Raw genomic sequence first — 11,992 nt, 5'->3', positions numbered from 1 at the left:
ATAATTTATGTGCCCCAGTCCTGGTAAGTTTGGCGATGGTGGTGAGGAGTGCTGGAGGGTTGTTGATGAAATATACCTCGTTAACTTTTGTCAATATCATGGTAACTCACACATCATAGACCTGATAACTTAGGTATAAACAACGCGATAACTTTATACCCGAATAAAAATTTATTGAATCATACCCCGGTTCATTATGTGCAAATAGAACGGTAATGTATGCATCCGAGAGCTGATAACTTAGATATAAATACCACAGTAAATTTGACCCAGGGGGAAGAAGTCGTTTAAAACACATCTCCGGTCACTTCTGTATAAATAACATGTTAATATACATATAACATAATTGATAACTTTACAGTAACTTTTGACCAAAAAAGTGATCTAAACATGTCAACACGAGATCTAGTTTTGAAGTTCTCATCGTGGTGGATTTTTTATGTGAAAACGATTTTTCAATCAAAATTGACGATTTGAGCTATAAAACATTTTCAAAATAGTGAGGATTTACAATTACATCAGGTTTTCTGTGCTCTAATGTTTTTGCATGAGAGAATGTTGGAGGAGCAATTTTTACGCCCCAGTAATTTTCATGTAAACATGATGGTAACTGACGTACCACACAGGTGATAACTTACTTAGCCTAGGTCTGGTAACTTTTCATCCGAAAAAAAAAATCATCGAAACATATCAATATGGGATCTAGTTTTGAAGGTTTCGTCGCGATGAATCTTTTATGTGAAAACGGTTTTTCAATCGGACCAACGGCTTGAGCTACAAAACATTTTGAAGTTTAATTTCTAATGGAATCTTTGCTGACATCATCTTTTTTTCTTATCTACATGCATGCATTGTTAATTGGGTTTAATAGAACGTGCACTCCATGCAAACCAAAGTATGTGTATGGGAGATTGCACCACAACGCTGCATGCGAGATTGCACCTAGATGTGAAGCGTTGTTTCAGCTTTGTTTATTATTACTGTTTGAACTTTGAACCATCTTTTTCAAAAGAACAAGTCATCTCTCTGCTTCAACTATACAAGTGCATGCCGAAACTAATTTAAGTGTCCAAATAGCAACAAAAAAAATGTCGGTTCTTTGTTTATTATCATGCATTTTAGTTATTAAAATTTGAAATAAAAAGATAAGAGTGCATAAAACAGGGTTTTTTTATTGAAAATTATCTTTTTGCACTCGTAGGTCAAGGCAGACGAAGACCTGAGGCATATGCAGTGCTGGCTCCTGGGAGTGCTGCTCCCGCTGCTGGACGATGTCATATATAGCATAGGGATAGGCATCGCTAAAGTAAGATGCAATCTATCAAGATTGAGTTCTCGTGAAACGTACGGGAAAACATACTAGTCCAGTATTAACACGGAGGGGCTGCTGGTTTCCATTGACTTGCATAGGCGATTACAAAGACAAATTAACGACCTGCCAACTCGACAAAATAAGACGACACCCGAAGCTTCAAAGGTTCGGTTTTGAGACTGGAATACGAAAAACCTAAAGGACACACGACTGAAATGCACCGTAATAGTTCGGCGACTCCATTACAAGACTCGATAACCAAACCGACGTACACAAGTGTGCTTAAGCTAACATTCCCTACTGAGATATAATAATAGAAAAGAAAAGACTTGGCAACATTGGCAAAACATCTGCACAAGGACAGAAGCATGCTCAGTCATCAGATCGCACACGATCGAGCTCAAGGACTCTCCGGCGACTTCAAACGCCACGGCGAACTGCGGGAACGGGGATGTCCTTGGTGACGAACTGATTTGTTGCCACGGTCACATCGCACCTGACACTGAAAACATCCTTCTTCAGGTAAGCCGATCTCTCTAGGTCGGCCCTCCTAATGAGACAATCGTAGCCCCACACAGCATTACCTCCTTTCCTGACGGAGAAGGTGCACGTGTCGACGTCACGGCTGTACGACGGCACGGGGTTCCCCTCCTGGTCGAGCACACCAAGGGCCTGTTTGGTTTGCGCCCTAAGCTTGCCACGCTTAATCTTAGTCGTGCCACAATAGTTTAGGTATATGTTTGGTTTATTGCCATATTTGTGACTTGTCGCACTTTTCTAGACACTTCGTTCACATGTCATAGGCCTAACTTTTTATCAAATCTTGCCATACTTGTGGTGGCCATTTTATGAGCCACACTTTTTGTGGCAGCCACACTTTATCTAAGATTAGTTGTGGTAAAGTTACCCATGAACCAATGTGTGAATTTGGCTTTGACTTCATCGGCAGTAGTGTGATCAAGACGCAGGAAGAGGGATATCCAATCCGAATAGTAACTTCCGGCGCCGTTCGGGTAGTATTGCAGGCACCAACGATGCCCTCTCACGGAGAACGTCCCTGACGAGATGAATTTTCCCTTGCTGAGACCCTTGGTGCAGGAGTAGCCGTCGATGCGAAGGATGTGCGACCCGACGGCATGGGCGACGATGGTTGACGCGGTGAGCGGCGGCTCGTCGCCGCTTGTGGCGCCAACGGGAGATGCAGCAGCGTTGGACATGGCGAGCTTTTTACCATAGAGTGGAGGTGGAGAATGGCAGATAAGAGGGAGGCTGTGAGGTTCTTCTATACTCACGCGTCACAGGATTGGAGTTAAGTTGGTGGTTGGGCAGTCGGGGGAGCGTAGCGCAGCCGGTGACGTTATTGCTGGGAGAAGCCAAGAAGTCTAAAGTGTCTAGGAAATTGTATATGAGGTTAATTAGGTGATTAATTACCGCATCAAATTGAATTTATGTGGGCGGCGCATGCGTAGCGGTAGCCTATCGCCACCGTGTGTTTAATTACCTCGGTCGTGGAGTACGCTGATGGAAGCCACCATCCGCCCGCGCCTCCCGTTCCCCATACGCGCTGTTCGTCTGCTCAGAGAAAATTGAATGCATGTTTTGGACAATCACAGCAAACGTTGTCTGGTTATTTTCTCTCTTCTGAGAAAATTATTTCTAGGTTTTCTCTTTTTCGATTCGAGAACTCAAAGGGAGTATACAATTATTTTGAATAGAATAATAAGCTAAAGGGTCCGCTTCGGTACAGCCCCCTCACTAATAAATGTATAAATGCCAATATGAACATTTCAGAATGTATATGCCATACAGACACCATCAAGGCTCTCTGAGTTGGTGCTTGCGTGCCTCGATCGGCCTATTAAGGCCCTGTTTGGTTCAGCTTTTATTGACGGATTCCGCTGCCGCGCAGCAGAATCTGAACCAAAGGGCGAACCCAGCAGAATCCGATTCCAAAAATCCGCTGCCAAAATCTGAACCAAAAGCGGAAGCAGCCCAGGACGTGCTTTCCAAAATCCGATTCCGCTGCGGGCCAAAATCTGAAAAAGCTGTATCAGCTGGTTTGCCAAATGACTACATCTTTTTCACATCAGATTTTCCACAGCCGTTTTTCCACAGCAGATTTTTCACAGCTGCTTTTAGAAATCCACAGCCGAACCAAACAGGGCCTAAGTCACGTGTGTCCATTTTGTGTAGAAAAAATACTGCAAAAAGAGAGATAACAAGGACTTAAAATTGGGACCGTGCACAATTAAAGCACGCTGCTTGCCACTCGACCCAGCAGTTGTTTGTGATTTCATATAGCGCGAATTATATAGGAACACACAACAGCATTCATATATAAAAACATATTTGAGAAATATCAAACCTTTTCGTGAAAAAAATTTGAACAATTTGGAAATGTCGAACACCTTTTGGAAAAAGCAAAGAATTTTTTAAACTCTAAACATTTTTGAAAATGTTGAACAATTTTCGCAATTCCAATAATGTGAACAACTTTTCTGATTCCGAACATTTTTAAAAAATATTAACAAATTTCTAATCCTGAACAGTTTAGAAAAATGCAAGAAACTTTTTGAAAATTTCAAACACTTTTATAAACACACGAAAAAAAATCAAATATATTAAGACACAAACTTTTTTTCAAAACATGACAACATTTTTAGAAAATCAGATTTTTTTTGAAAAAATCAAAAAAAATTGATATGCAAAGAATTTTTGATAGACAGAACATTTTTTGAAATCCTGAGTTTTTTAATGTGTAAACAAAAAACGAAAATAAGAACGTTTTTTTAACTTCTATTTTTTAAAGCGCGAACATACTTTCGAAATTAGACCAAATTTGAAAACATGTACATGTTTTCAAATTTCAACAAAAAATTTATGACATAAACCACTTTTGAAATTTTCAAACATTGGTCGAAAATGTGAACAATTGTTAAAAAATGCAAATACTTTTACAAATTCCCAACATGCGTCCGATGGGAGCCATGTTGTCGCCTAGTTAGGCCAAGGCCTAAGGTTTTTTTTTCAAGTTTTTGTTATTCTTCTCTTTTTTACGTTAATTTATTTTCTCCTTTTAAATATCATTATTCTTTTTGAAACCAGTTCAGAAATTGGAAATATCATTTGGAACACCAAAAAATAGTTTTAATGAAATGTTTTAAAATTATGCTTTTAAATTCTTTTTCCATCAAATATTATCTGGAAAAACATTTACTATTTTAATTTTTATCCTTTTCTATTTATTAATTATGTTAAAAAAATTGAAATAATAGTTGAAAGTACCTGTTGAAATTATGATTTTAAACACTCTTTTCCATCAAACATGGCAAGGATGCCTACCATGGGCATGCTCACCCGTTGACAAAAGTTGTAGCCATTTCAAAACTGTCTAAAAAACACCATGTTCGATGTAGGGTGTGCGGGTAGGCCATAAGGCTCCATTTGGGAGCATGTTGTTTCTAGACACCCATCAAATGACCCCCTTTTTCGTTGGCTTGTATGATCAATTCAAGGCACCATGCCAAGTTGTTTTGATTTTTGACGAATGTTGCATTTTGGAACAGTTTCCTCGATCAAGAAAGGACGATAATTGGCCAGACTTGATACAACTTGCATACGGTGTTAGAATTCGCTCAAACCTATCATTGATCACTACCATGGGCATGCCCACCTGCTTGCAAAAGTTGGCATCATTTCAATAACATACAAAACTAGACCATGTTCAACGGAGGGTGTCATCAGAAGGCTCCATTTCAGAACACCTTGTTTTTGACGTCTTTGAACTGTTTTTATAACATTGTATCACCAATTCAATGCATCATGCCTAGTTGTTTGGGTTTTTGACTAGTTTTACATTATCTGGAGTTTTCTCGGTGAAAAAGCCCGATAAATGGCACACCGTGATGCAACTTGCATTCGGTGTGAAAATTCATTCAAACTGGCATGGATGCCTACCATGGGCATGTCCACCTAGCTGGAAATTTTGGGATTATTCCATGCATGTCCAAACATAGATCATGTTCAATGGAGGGTGTTCACGTAGGCCAGAAGGGTCCGTTTGAGAGCACGTTTTCTTGGTATCCATCACATGAGCTCAAATTCTTTCCATGTGATTATATGACCAATTTAAAGGCACCGTGCTCAGTTGTTTAATTTTTGACAAATCATGCACTTTTGTGAAGTTTTCTAGGTGAAAAATGGCCGATAAATGGTTGGACGTGGCACAACTCGCATACGGTGTTACAATTCGTTAAAACATGTCATTGATGCCTACCATGGGCATGCCCATCTGCTAGCATATGTTGGTGTCATTTAAAAATGTTTGAAACTAGACCATGTACAACGGTGGGTGTCCGGGGTGGTCAGAAGGCTCCGTATGAGAGCACATTGTTTTTTGACACCTTTGAAATGGCCCCAATTTATTTTCAGGGCCCATGACCAATTCAAGGTGTCATGTCAAATTGTTTGGGTTTTTAACAAGTTTTGCATTTTTTTGAGTTTTCACGGTGAAAAAAGGCCGATAAATGGCCGGACATGTTACAACATGTGAATGGTGTCAGAATTCATTCAAACCTGGAATGGATGCCTAATATGGGCATGTCCACATGCTTAGAATAGTTAGGTCCATTTATTCATAGTCAAAAAAATACGGGTTGAGAGGAGTGTGCTAGACTAGGCCAGCGGGTGCATCCGTGAGCATGTAGTTTTTCCTAATTTGAATACTTACTAGATGACCCGTTGCGTCAATGGCGCAAAGGGCGGAGAGCAAAACAAGCATTCGAAGCAAGCTCGTCAGAATATTTAGTCACAAGGAAATATATACTTAGGTACGATGCTGATACATAGCGTTATAAGAAGTTTTGATAGCCATTTACAATGCTTTCAAAAAGCAAGCAACATAGGCAGAGATGCCTCATGTAGATAATCATACATAGTTTGAGCAGAGAAGATTTCTCAGGCCGATTGTGGTCTTCTGAGGGTGTGCATGCATGAATAAGCAGACTTGTTATTGTCTTCTGAGGATGTGGTCATATGAGGACTATAGAAGGAGCAATGTATGAGAAAAAAGGAAGTCAAAGTTAGCAGATAGAAAGAATATGAGGAATGCATCTATCATGCCTCATGCATGTAACTTCTCATAGTAAAACTTCATCCAACATAGCAATGGGAGACCAGGCAAACAGGAAAACGAGGAATACTGTAACGACTACCAATCCATCAAACTGTGAATTCCAGACCTTTGTTTCAATAGGAATATCCATGTCATGGACCAAAAAGAGGGCACAGACGATGAGCTATGTTTAGGAATGAAGCAAATCACATTAGAAAAGAAACCCTTCCGAGTTCATTGCTCTTGCGCACGCACCAATGAAATGGAAAACTGTTCTGCTTATGCCCATAATCAAGCCTCTCGCACATAAAGGCTACAATGAGACCTGAAGGGAGGGAAGCTGGAGGAGGAGAAGATAGAGAGATGACCTGCGTCGCGAGGCTCCTGATGTGCAAACAGTCGTCGTGGCGCGCTATGGGCAGTGCTCAGAGTACTCTCAACTCCGGAGAGAATTGCTCAGAGTAATCCAAACTGGCACAAAACAATACATAAATTGTTTGCGTCAGTATATGATCCTTTCAGTTTGAGAAGAGTTCAAAACTATCTTACGAATTCTTGAAAGCCTTCCTACTCTACTGATCATGTAAAATCTGAAATTATTACAAGAATTTTATTTTCTCTAGAAATCTCCAAACTAATGTTTCAAGATGAGGAGTTGGAGACCATGCTCATGAAATACATTATGGAAGAAAAGAAGCCCATTCCACTATGAATATCTACATTGTGCAATTCCCATAAAGTAAAACAGAATTATTTAAATAACCGTCTATCAGGCTAAATTTGAGTTCTTGCATTCCTTTTATTTGACTCACACTTGCCTGCCCCTCTTAGCTAAAGTGAGATTGCCTACTACTCTTAGCTAAAAGGAGGTGATTCGAATATAATCACTATTTCTTCCGGCTATACAAATTATTGTGGTCATCAAGTTAATTCAAGCACTCAACATTCTACGACATACACGATCTAACTGTTGTCAGTACAGATGCTATCATAGAGTTATCTACAAAAGCTAAATAGGATTAAACACAAGACAAAATAAAAGTTTGTCACACAATATCCCTGTCACCTAATCTATTTCTCACTTTTAACTTCAAACCAACATCGAAAACGATAATAATCTAAAGCAAAAATAAATAAGACTCATTTGTTCATCGACACAAAAGCAAATAATTCACCTAATACTAAATCTAACTAAAAGGACTAACTGTAATTAATTGGCTAGGCTGCTCATCAAAAGAAAGCTCTGCATAAGAAGCAGACCTTGCAAAATTTGGGATTAATCAGGTGGATCTGAAACAAAACATATCCTCGCCTCCTCCTGCAGTCCTGCTCCAACCCCTCGTGTATCTCGGCACCTCCTCACATTAAGACTACGCATTGCCTAAATAAGCACCTGTGCCACATACAACTTGTGATGGTAATGGATTTTTTTAGTAAAACCTGCAGTACAAATTCAATCCAATGGATTGGTCAGGCATAAATGTGCATCACATGTAGATATAGAAGGAGCACACTGGCACATTTTAAATCAGCTGGGCTCTTAGCGAGGGCCGGCAGACTATGCATTTATTTTACTACTTCACCGGAGAATAAATATCATGCGGAACAGAAGATCGAAGGTCCGGTTCCAAGCAGCAAAAATGATATATTGAAGATTACACTAACAGAAACCAAACTTTTTCCTGCTAATGCGGTTAGAAACTTGCATACAGATAACAAGCATTGCCTCTTCAAGAAGTATTACACAGTCCATTTTGCATTCCACAGATGTTTTTGACAGTTAGATGGACATAGATAACCAAACATTGCATATGTTCCTAGTAGTAAATTCCCTTCGGAGCCACAGATCATTGAAGCAGGACAAGTTGGTACCTGCACTCTACACGATTTAAAATGAGAGTTATTTGCATATCAAGGCCTTTCTTTTGTAGCTATGAATTTTAGATGGCATTCAGTTGCTCGCAAGTAATTTCGTATTTGAAGGCAAAGGTACATTGTGCTCCTGTAATTTACATGGTATACAATCTGACAGCAGAAACGTAATTACATAGGCTTTTCCAAATATGTGAAGCATAGTAAGTCGTTACCAAAAACCACCAGTAAAAGAAGACTAATTCAACTATATCGTTTGTGCTATTAACCTAAAGAGCATGCTCTGCTTAGTAAGAGATTAATTAATTAAAAGGGGAGGAAGAAGCAGAGTACATCACACAGGCTTGCATATATACAGAGTGGGGAAGTAGGTGAAGCTCACCTTGGTATGTTGGCATCAGAAGTGTCGCTTCAGAGGACAACCAACAACATTCCAACAAAAAGCCAAACATATACGAGGACACATCAAGATACTTAGGTGAACTCACTGTTGTAGCTTGAAAGAAAAAAAAGAAATCAATTTGGAGGCAACATCAAGGAAAGATAGGCAAAACCAGACCTACTGTCAAATATATTGAATATTTAAAAAAAAGGTACAAACTGATGAACGTAAAAATGAAGAAGACACACACTCAGACTATTAGCTTGGAGCAGTGCTACGGGGACGATAGAGTTTGGACGACTCGTGCACGATGATTAAATCCAGCCGAGGAATCTCGAGCCCAGCCCAGCAGCGGCCGCTGGATCCCTCGGTCATGTAGTTATCGTCCCGACATTGTCGTGTGTGGAGCACTTTGTCAGAAGCGACAAGTTATCCATAATTATTATAGTACGCTCATTCCACACCATATTGGAAATACAGAAATATAATCTTCGAGTAAATTTAGCATTGAAAAAAAAAATGAATTTATTAGTTTTCCCTGGTAGAAATTGACTTGCTACTCACAGCAGGGACTCTCCTCTTTTAGTTATATGTAGCATTTTATTGTAAGACTCTCTTGGACCCTTGGGTACTATAGAGACACACCATAATTTAGCAAGATGTATTGTAAGACTCTCCTCCTTTATGTAGCATTTTCCGATGTTGTGCATGATGTATCCCTATCGTGTCGTGTGCATTACCTTTTTTTAAGGAAAAATGAACGTACACAATAAGGGCAATAATGTGCGTTCCTGACAACAATGATAGGCCAACTCGTGATTATTTCTGAAGGATTGTAACTATAACCTACAACTACAACTTTGATGGTAACCGCACATGATGTATTCTAGGTCCCTAACCTATGTCTGAAGTATAAGCACATAACAAAATAAGAAAGAGATGGAATAACAAAATACAGTTACATACTTCAGTTGTGTCATAAGTCCAACACGCATGCATTTCTGCCCGTTGGAAGCTCCGCCGCTTGCTTGCCGATGCAGGAAGCAGACGACGCCCGGGTTCTTTGTGTCACTGTACTTCCGCCGGCCAGGATTATATCTTGCAATAAGGATGATGCCTTGTCCATGAGTTCAAGTCCCTACATGGATGTCCAGATGAACAAACAAAATTGTAAGGATGCTACGAAATTACACCAAACATTGCCATAAACCAATGTGCTATATGAACACCATCGAATAAGTGAAAGTAATACTTGAGACCGGCAAAGTCATATCTTGCAGAAAGTAGGTGTGACATTCAATAAAACAACATGTGCACAACGGAAGTCGAATCTGTTGGTTTGCCTGCAGTTACCTTAAGAACGTGTTTCTTTGACAGCAGAAATGTAAATGCATAGTCTTTTCGAAATATGTGAAGCATAGTAAGTCATTACCAAAAACCACCAGTAAAAGAAGACTAATTCAACTATATCATTTGTGCTAACAACCTAAAGAGCATGCTCTGCTCAGTAAGAGATTAATTAATTAAAAGGGGAGGAAGAAGCAGAGTAAATCACACAGGCCTGCATATATACAGAGTGGGGAAGTAGGCGATGCTCACCTTGGTATGTTGGCATCAGATGTATCGCTTCACAGGTGGGGCGCTTCCTAAGCCGTGTTGGCCACTTCTCCAGGCTGCTGCATCGTGCATTCCACTCACCACTACCACACCAACTAAAGAGGGCCTTAACCACCTGCCTTGGGCATGCAAGCCTCCATTTTAAGCCATCTATAGAGGGAAGAATCACAGAAATTATGAGACGACCTTCTAAGAATGCCGAGGGCCTAGTGGATAGAGAAAAATTAAGGCAATTGGCAAATACAAAATGGTGGATTATAACAAATGCTCTAAAGAAATGAACTTCCACTCAGTTGATGGCAATTGGCAAATACAAAATGGTGGATTATAACAAATGCTCTAAAGAAATGAACTCTCACTCTGTTGATACTCTTTTGAAATACTGATCTAAAGGTTCAGAAGACATCGATATTGCCCTATATCAAGTATACTGTGAATTCATAACCGCGGGCTCAGTTGAATTTGAGGAGTATATCAAGTATACTGTGAATTCATAACCGCTGGCTCAGTTGAATTCGAGGAGTCTAAGAAAGCTTAATGGAGAAACATTCAAACAAGCACCAAACTGAATGAGCATTGAACGTATAAAATTATTCTTGCAGACCTAGTTATTTGCCTGGAACCATTCATTGATTTTGAGAAAACAAGGGGCATGTCTTGCATTAGCCACGGGATTTTCAGACACAACACACAAGGATGCTTGGGAGTTGAAGTCGAGGAGGGTGCCGCACACGCCGCAAAACAGGAAGTGGCGTGCCTGCCAGAAAGCCATCGTCGCCGGTTGCACCGCGCCGCCGTGTGGGAGATACAGAGAGAGGGGGAGGAGGCCATGGTCAGTAGGGGAACGGCCGGTTCGAGGACCAGGTAGACGACGGCGCACCCGTGCCGGTGCCGCTGTGTCGCTCCGCTTGATCTGGGGCCTCCCCTCCCCTTCCCTTCCCATCCCTTCCTTTGAAGAGGAAGGAAGGTGAGGGTCACGGAAGAGGGTAGAGCGGCGGCGCTGGAGGGAGAGGAGACCGCCGGAGTTGGGGTTGTGTGGCTGGGGGTCTCGGGGCAGAGGAGAGGTGTGGGAGGGGGCGACTGAGGTGGGTGGAGAGCGGGCAGGGATGCGGCGGCTGCGCGGCGAGTGGAGAGCGGGAAGGGATGCGGCCGCTGCACGGGGTGTGGCGGCACTAGGGTTCGTGAGAGGGGAGGGGAGCGGAGGAGAGGCGGTTGGAGCGGGGGAGCGGGGGAGCGGCGCCTGGTGTGCGAGCGGAGATGCGGGCTGATGGCTCGTGGTGGGGGTGGGGGCGATGCGGGCCGCTCGCTCATGGACTATTCATAGCGACACGTGGATAGCGTGAGCCTGCCTAGCACCCCCTTCATCCTTTGTATGTTCAATGCAATTTGCAATTTTATTCATTATAAATCAACATGAACATTTTCTTATGAACTAACCATTTCTTGAACTCTGGCAACAATTTTGGAATTTCAAATTATGTATAAAAATTCATAAACTTGAAAACTTTTGCCAAAAATTGTGAAAAATCCCTAACAATAGATGAAGACAATTTGACCAAAAATTGGAAACCGCATACTCTAAAAAAAATTATCAACTTCTCTTGAAACACAAACATTTCCTAAATTTGTGAACAGACAACTCAAAAAATGGGATTTTTTAAATTCCAGGATAATATTTAAATTTTTAAACAATATT

The 11,992-nt window shown here is 40.9% G+C and overlaps 1 long non-coding RNA gene across 7 annotated transcripts; it reads right to left on the bottom strand.

The window, feature by feature from the left end:
• Positions 1–6,112: 6,112 nt before the first annotated feature.
• On the bottom strand, positions 6,113–11,515 carry LOC119334321. Of its 7 annotated transcripts, XR_005161276.1 has the most exons (8): positions 10,901–11,515; positions 10,279–10,446; positions 9,646–9,817; positions 8,680–8,793; positions 8,298–8,304; positions 7,686–7,865; positions 6,794–6,896; positions 6,113–6,353 (listed from the first exon to the last, which is right to left on the bottom strand). It is a non-coding gene; the product is annotated as an uncharacterized LOC119334321 (long non-coding RNA). The 7 variants fall into 7 exon arrangements; XR_005161274.1 differs by having other exon boundaries at positions 7,686–8,304; XR_005161275.1 differs by lacking the exon at positions 8,298–8,304.
• Positions 11,516–11,992: the final 477 nt, after the last annotated feature.

This window comes from Triticum dicoccoides, chromosome 7A, assembly GCF_002162155.2.
Source record: "Triticum dicoccoides isolate Atlit2015 ecotype Zavitan chromosome 7A, WEW_v2.0, whole genome shotgun sequence".
Classification (NCBI taxonomy): domain Eukaryota; kingdom Viridiplantae; phylum Streptophyta; class Magnoliopsida; order Poales; family Poaceae; genus Triticum; species Triticum dicoccoides.
Note: the sequence above shows the minus strand (reverse complement) of the source record. Positions and strands in the feature narration are given on the sequence as shown.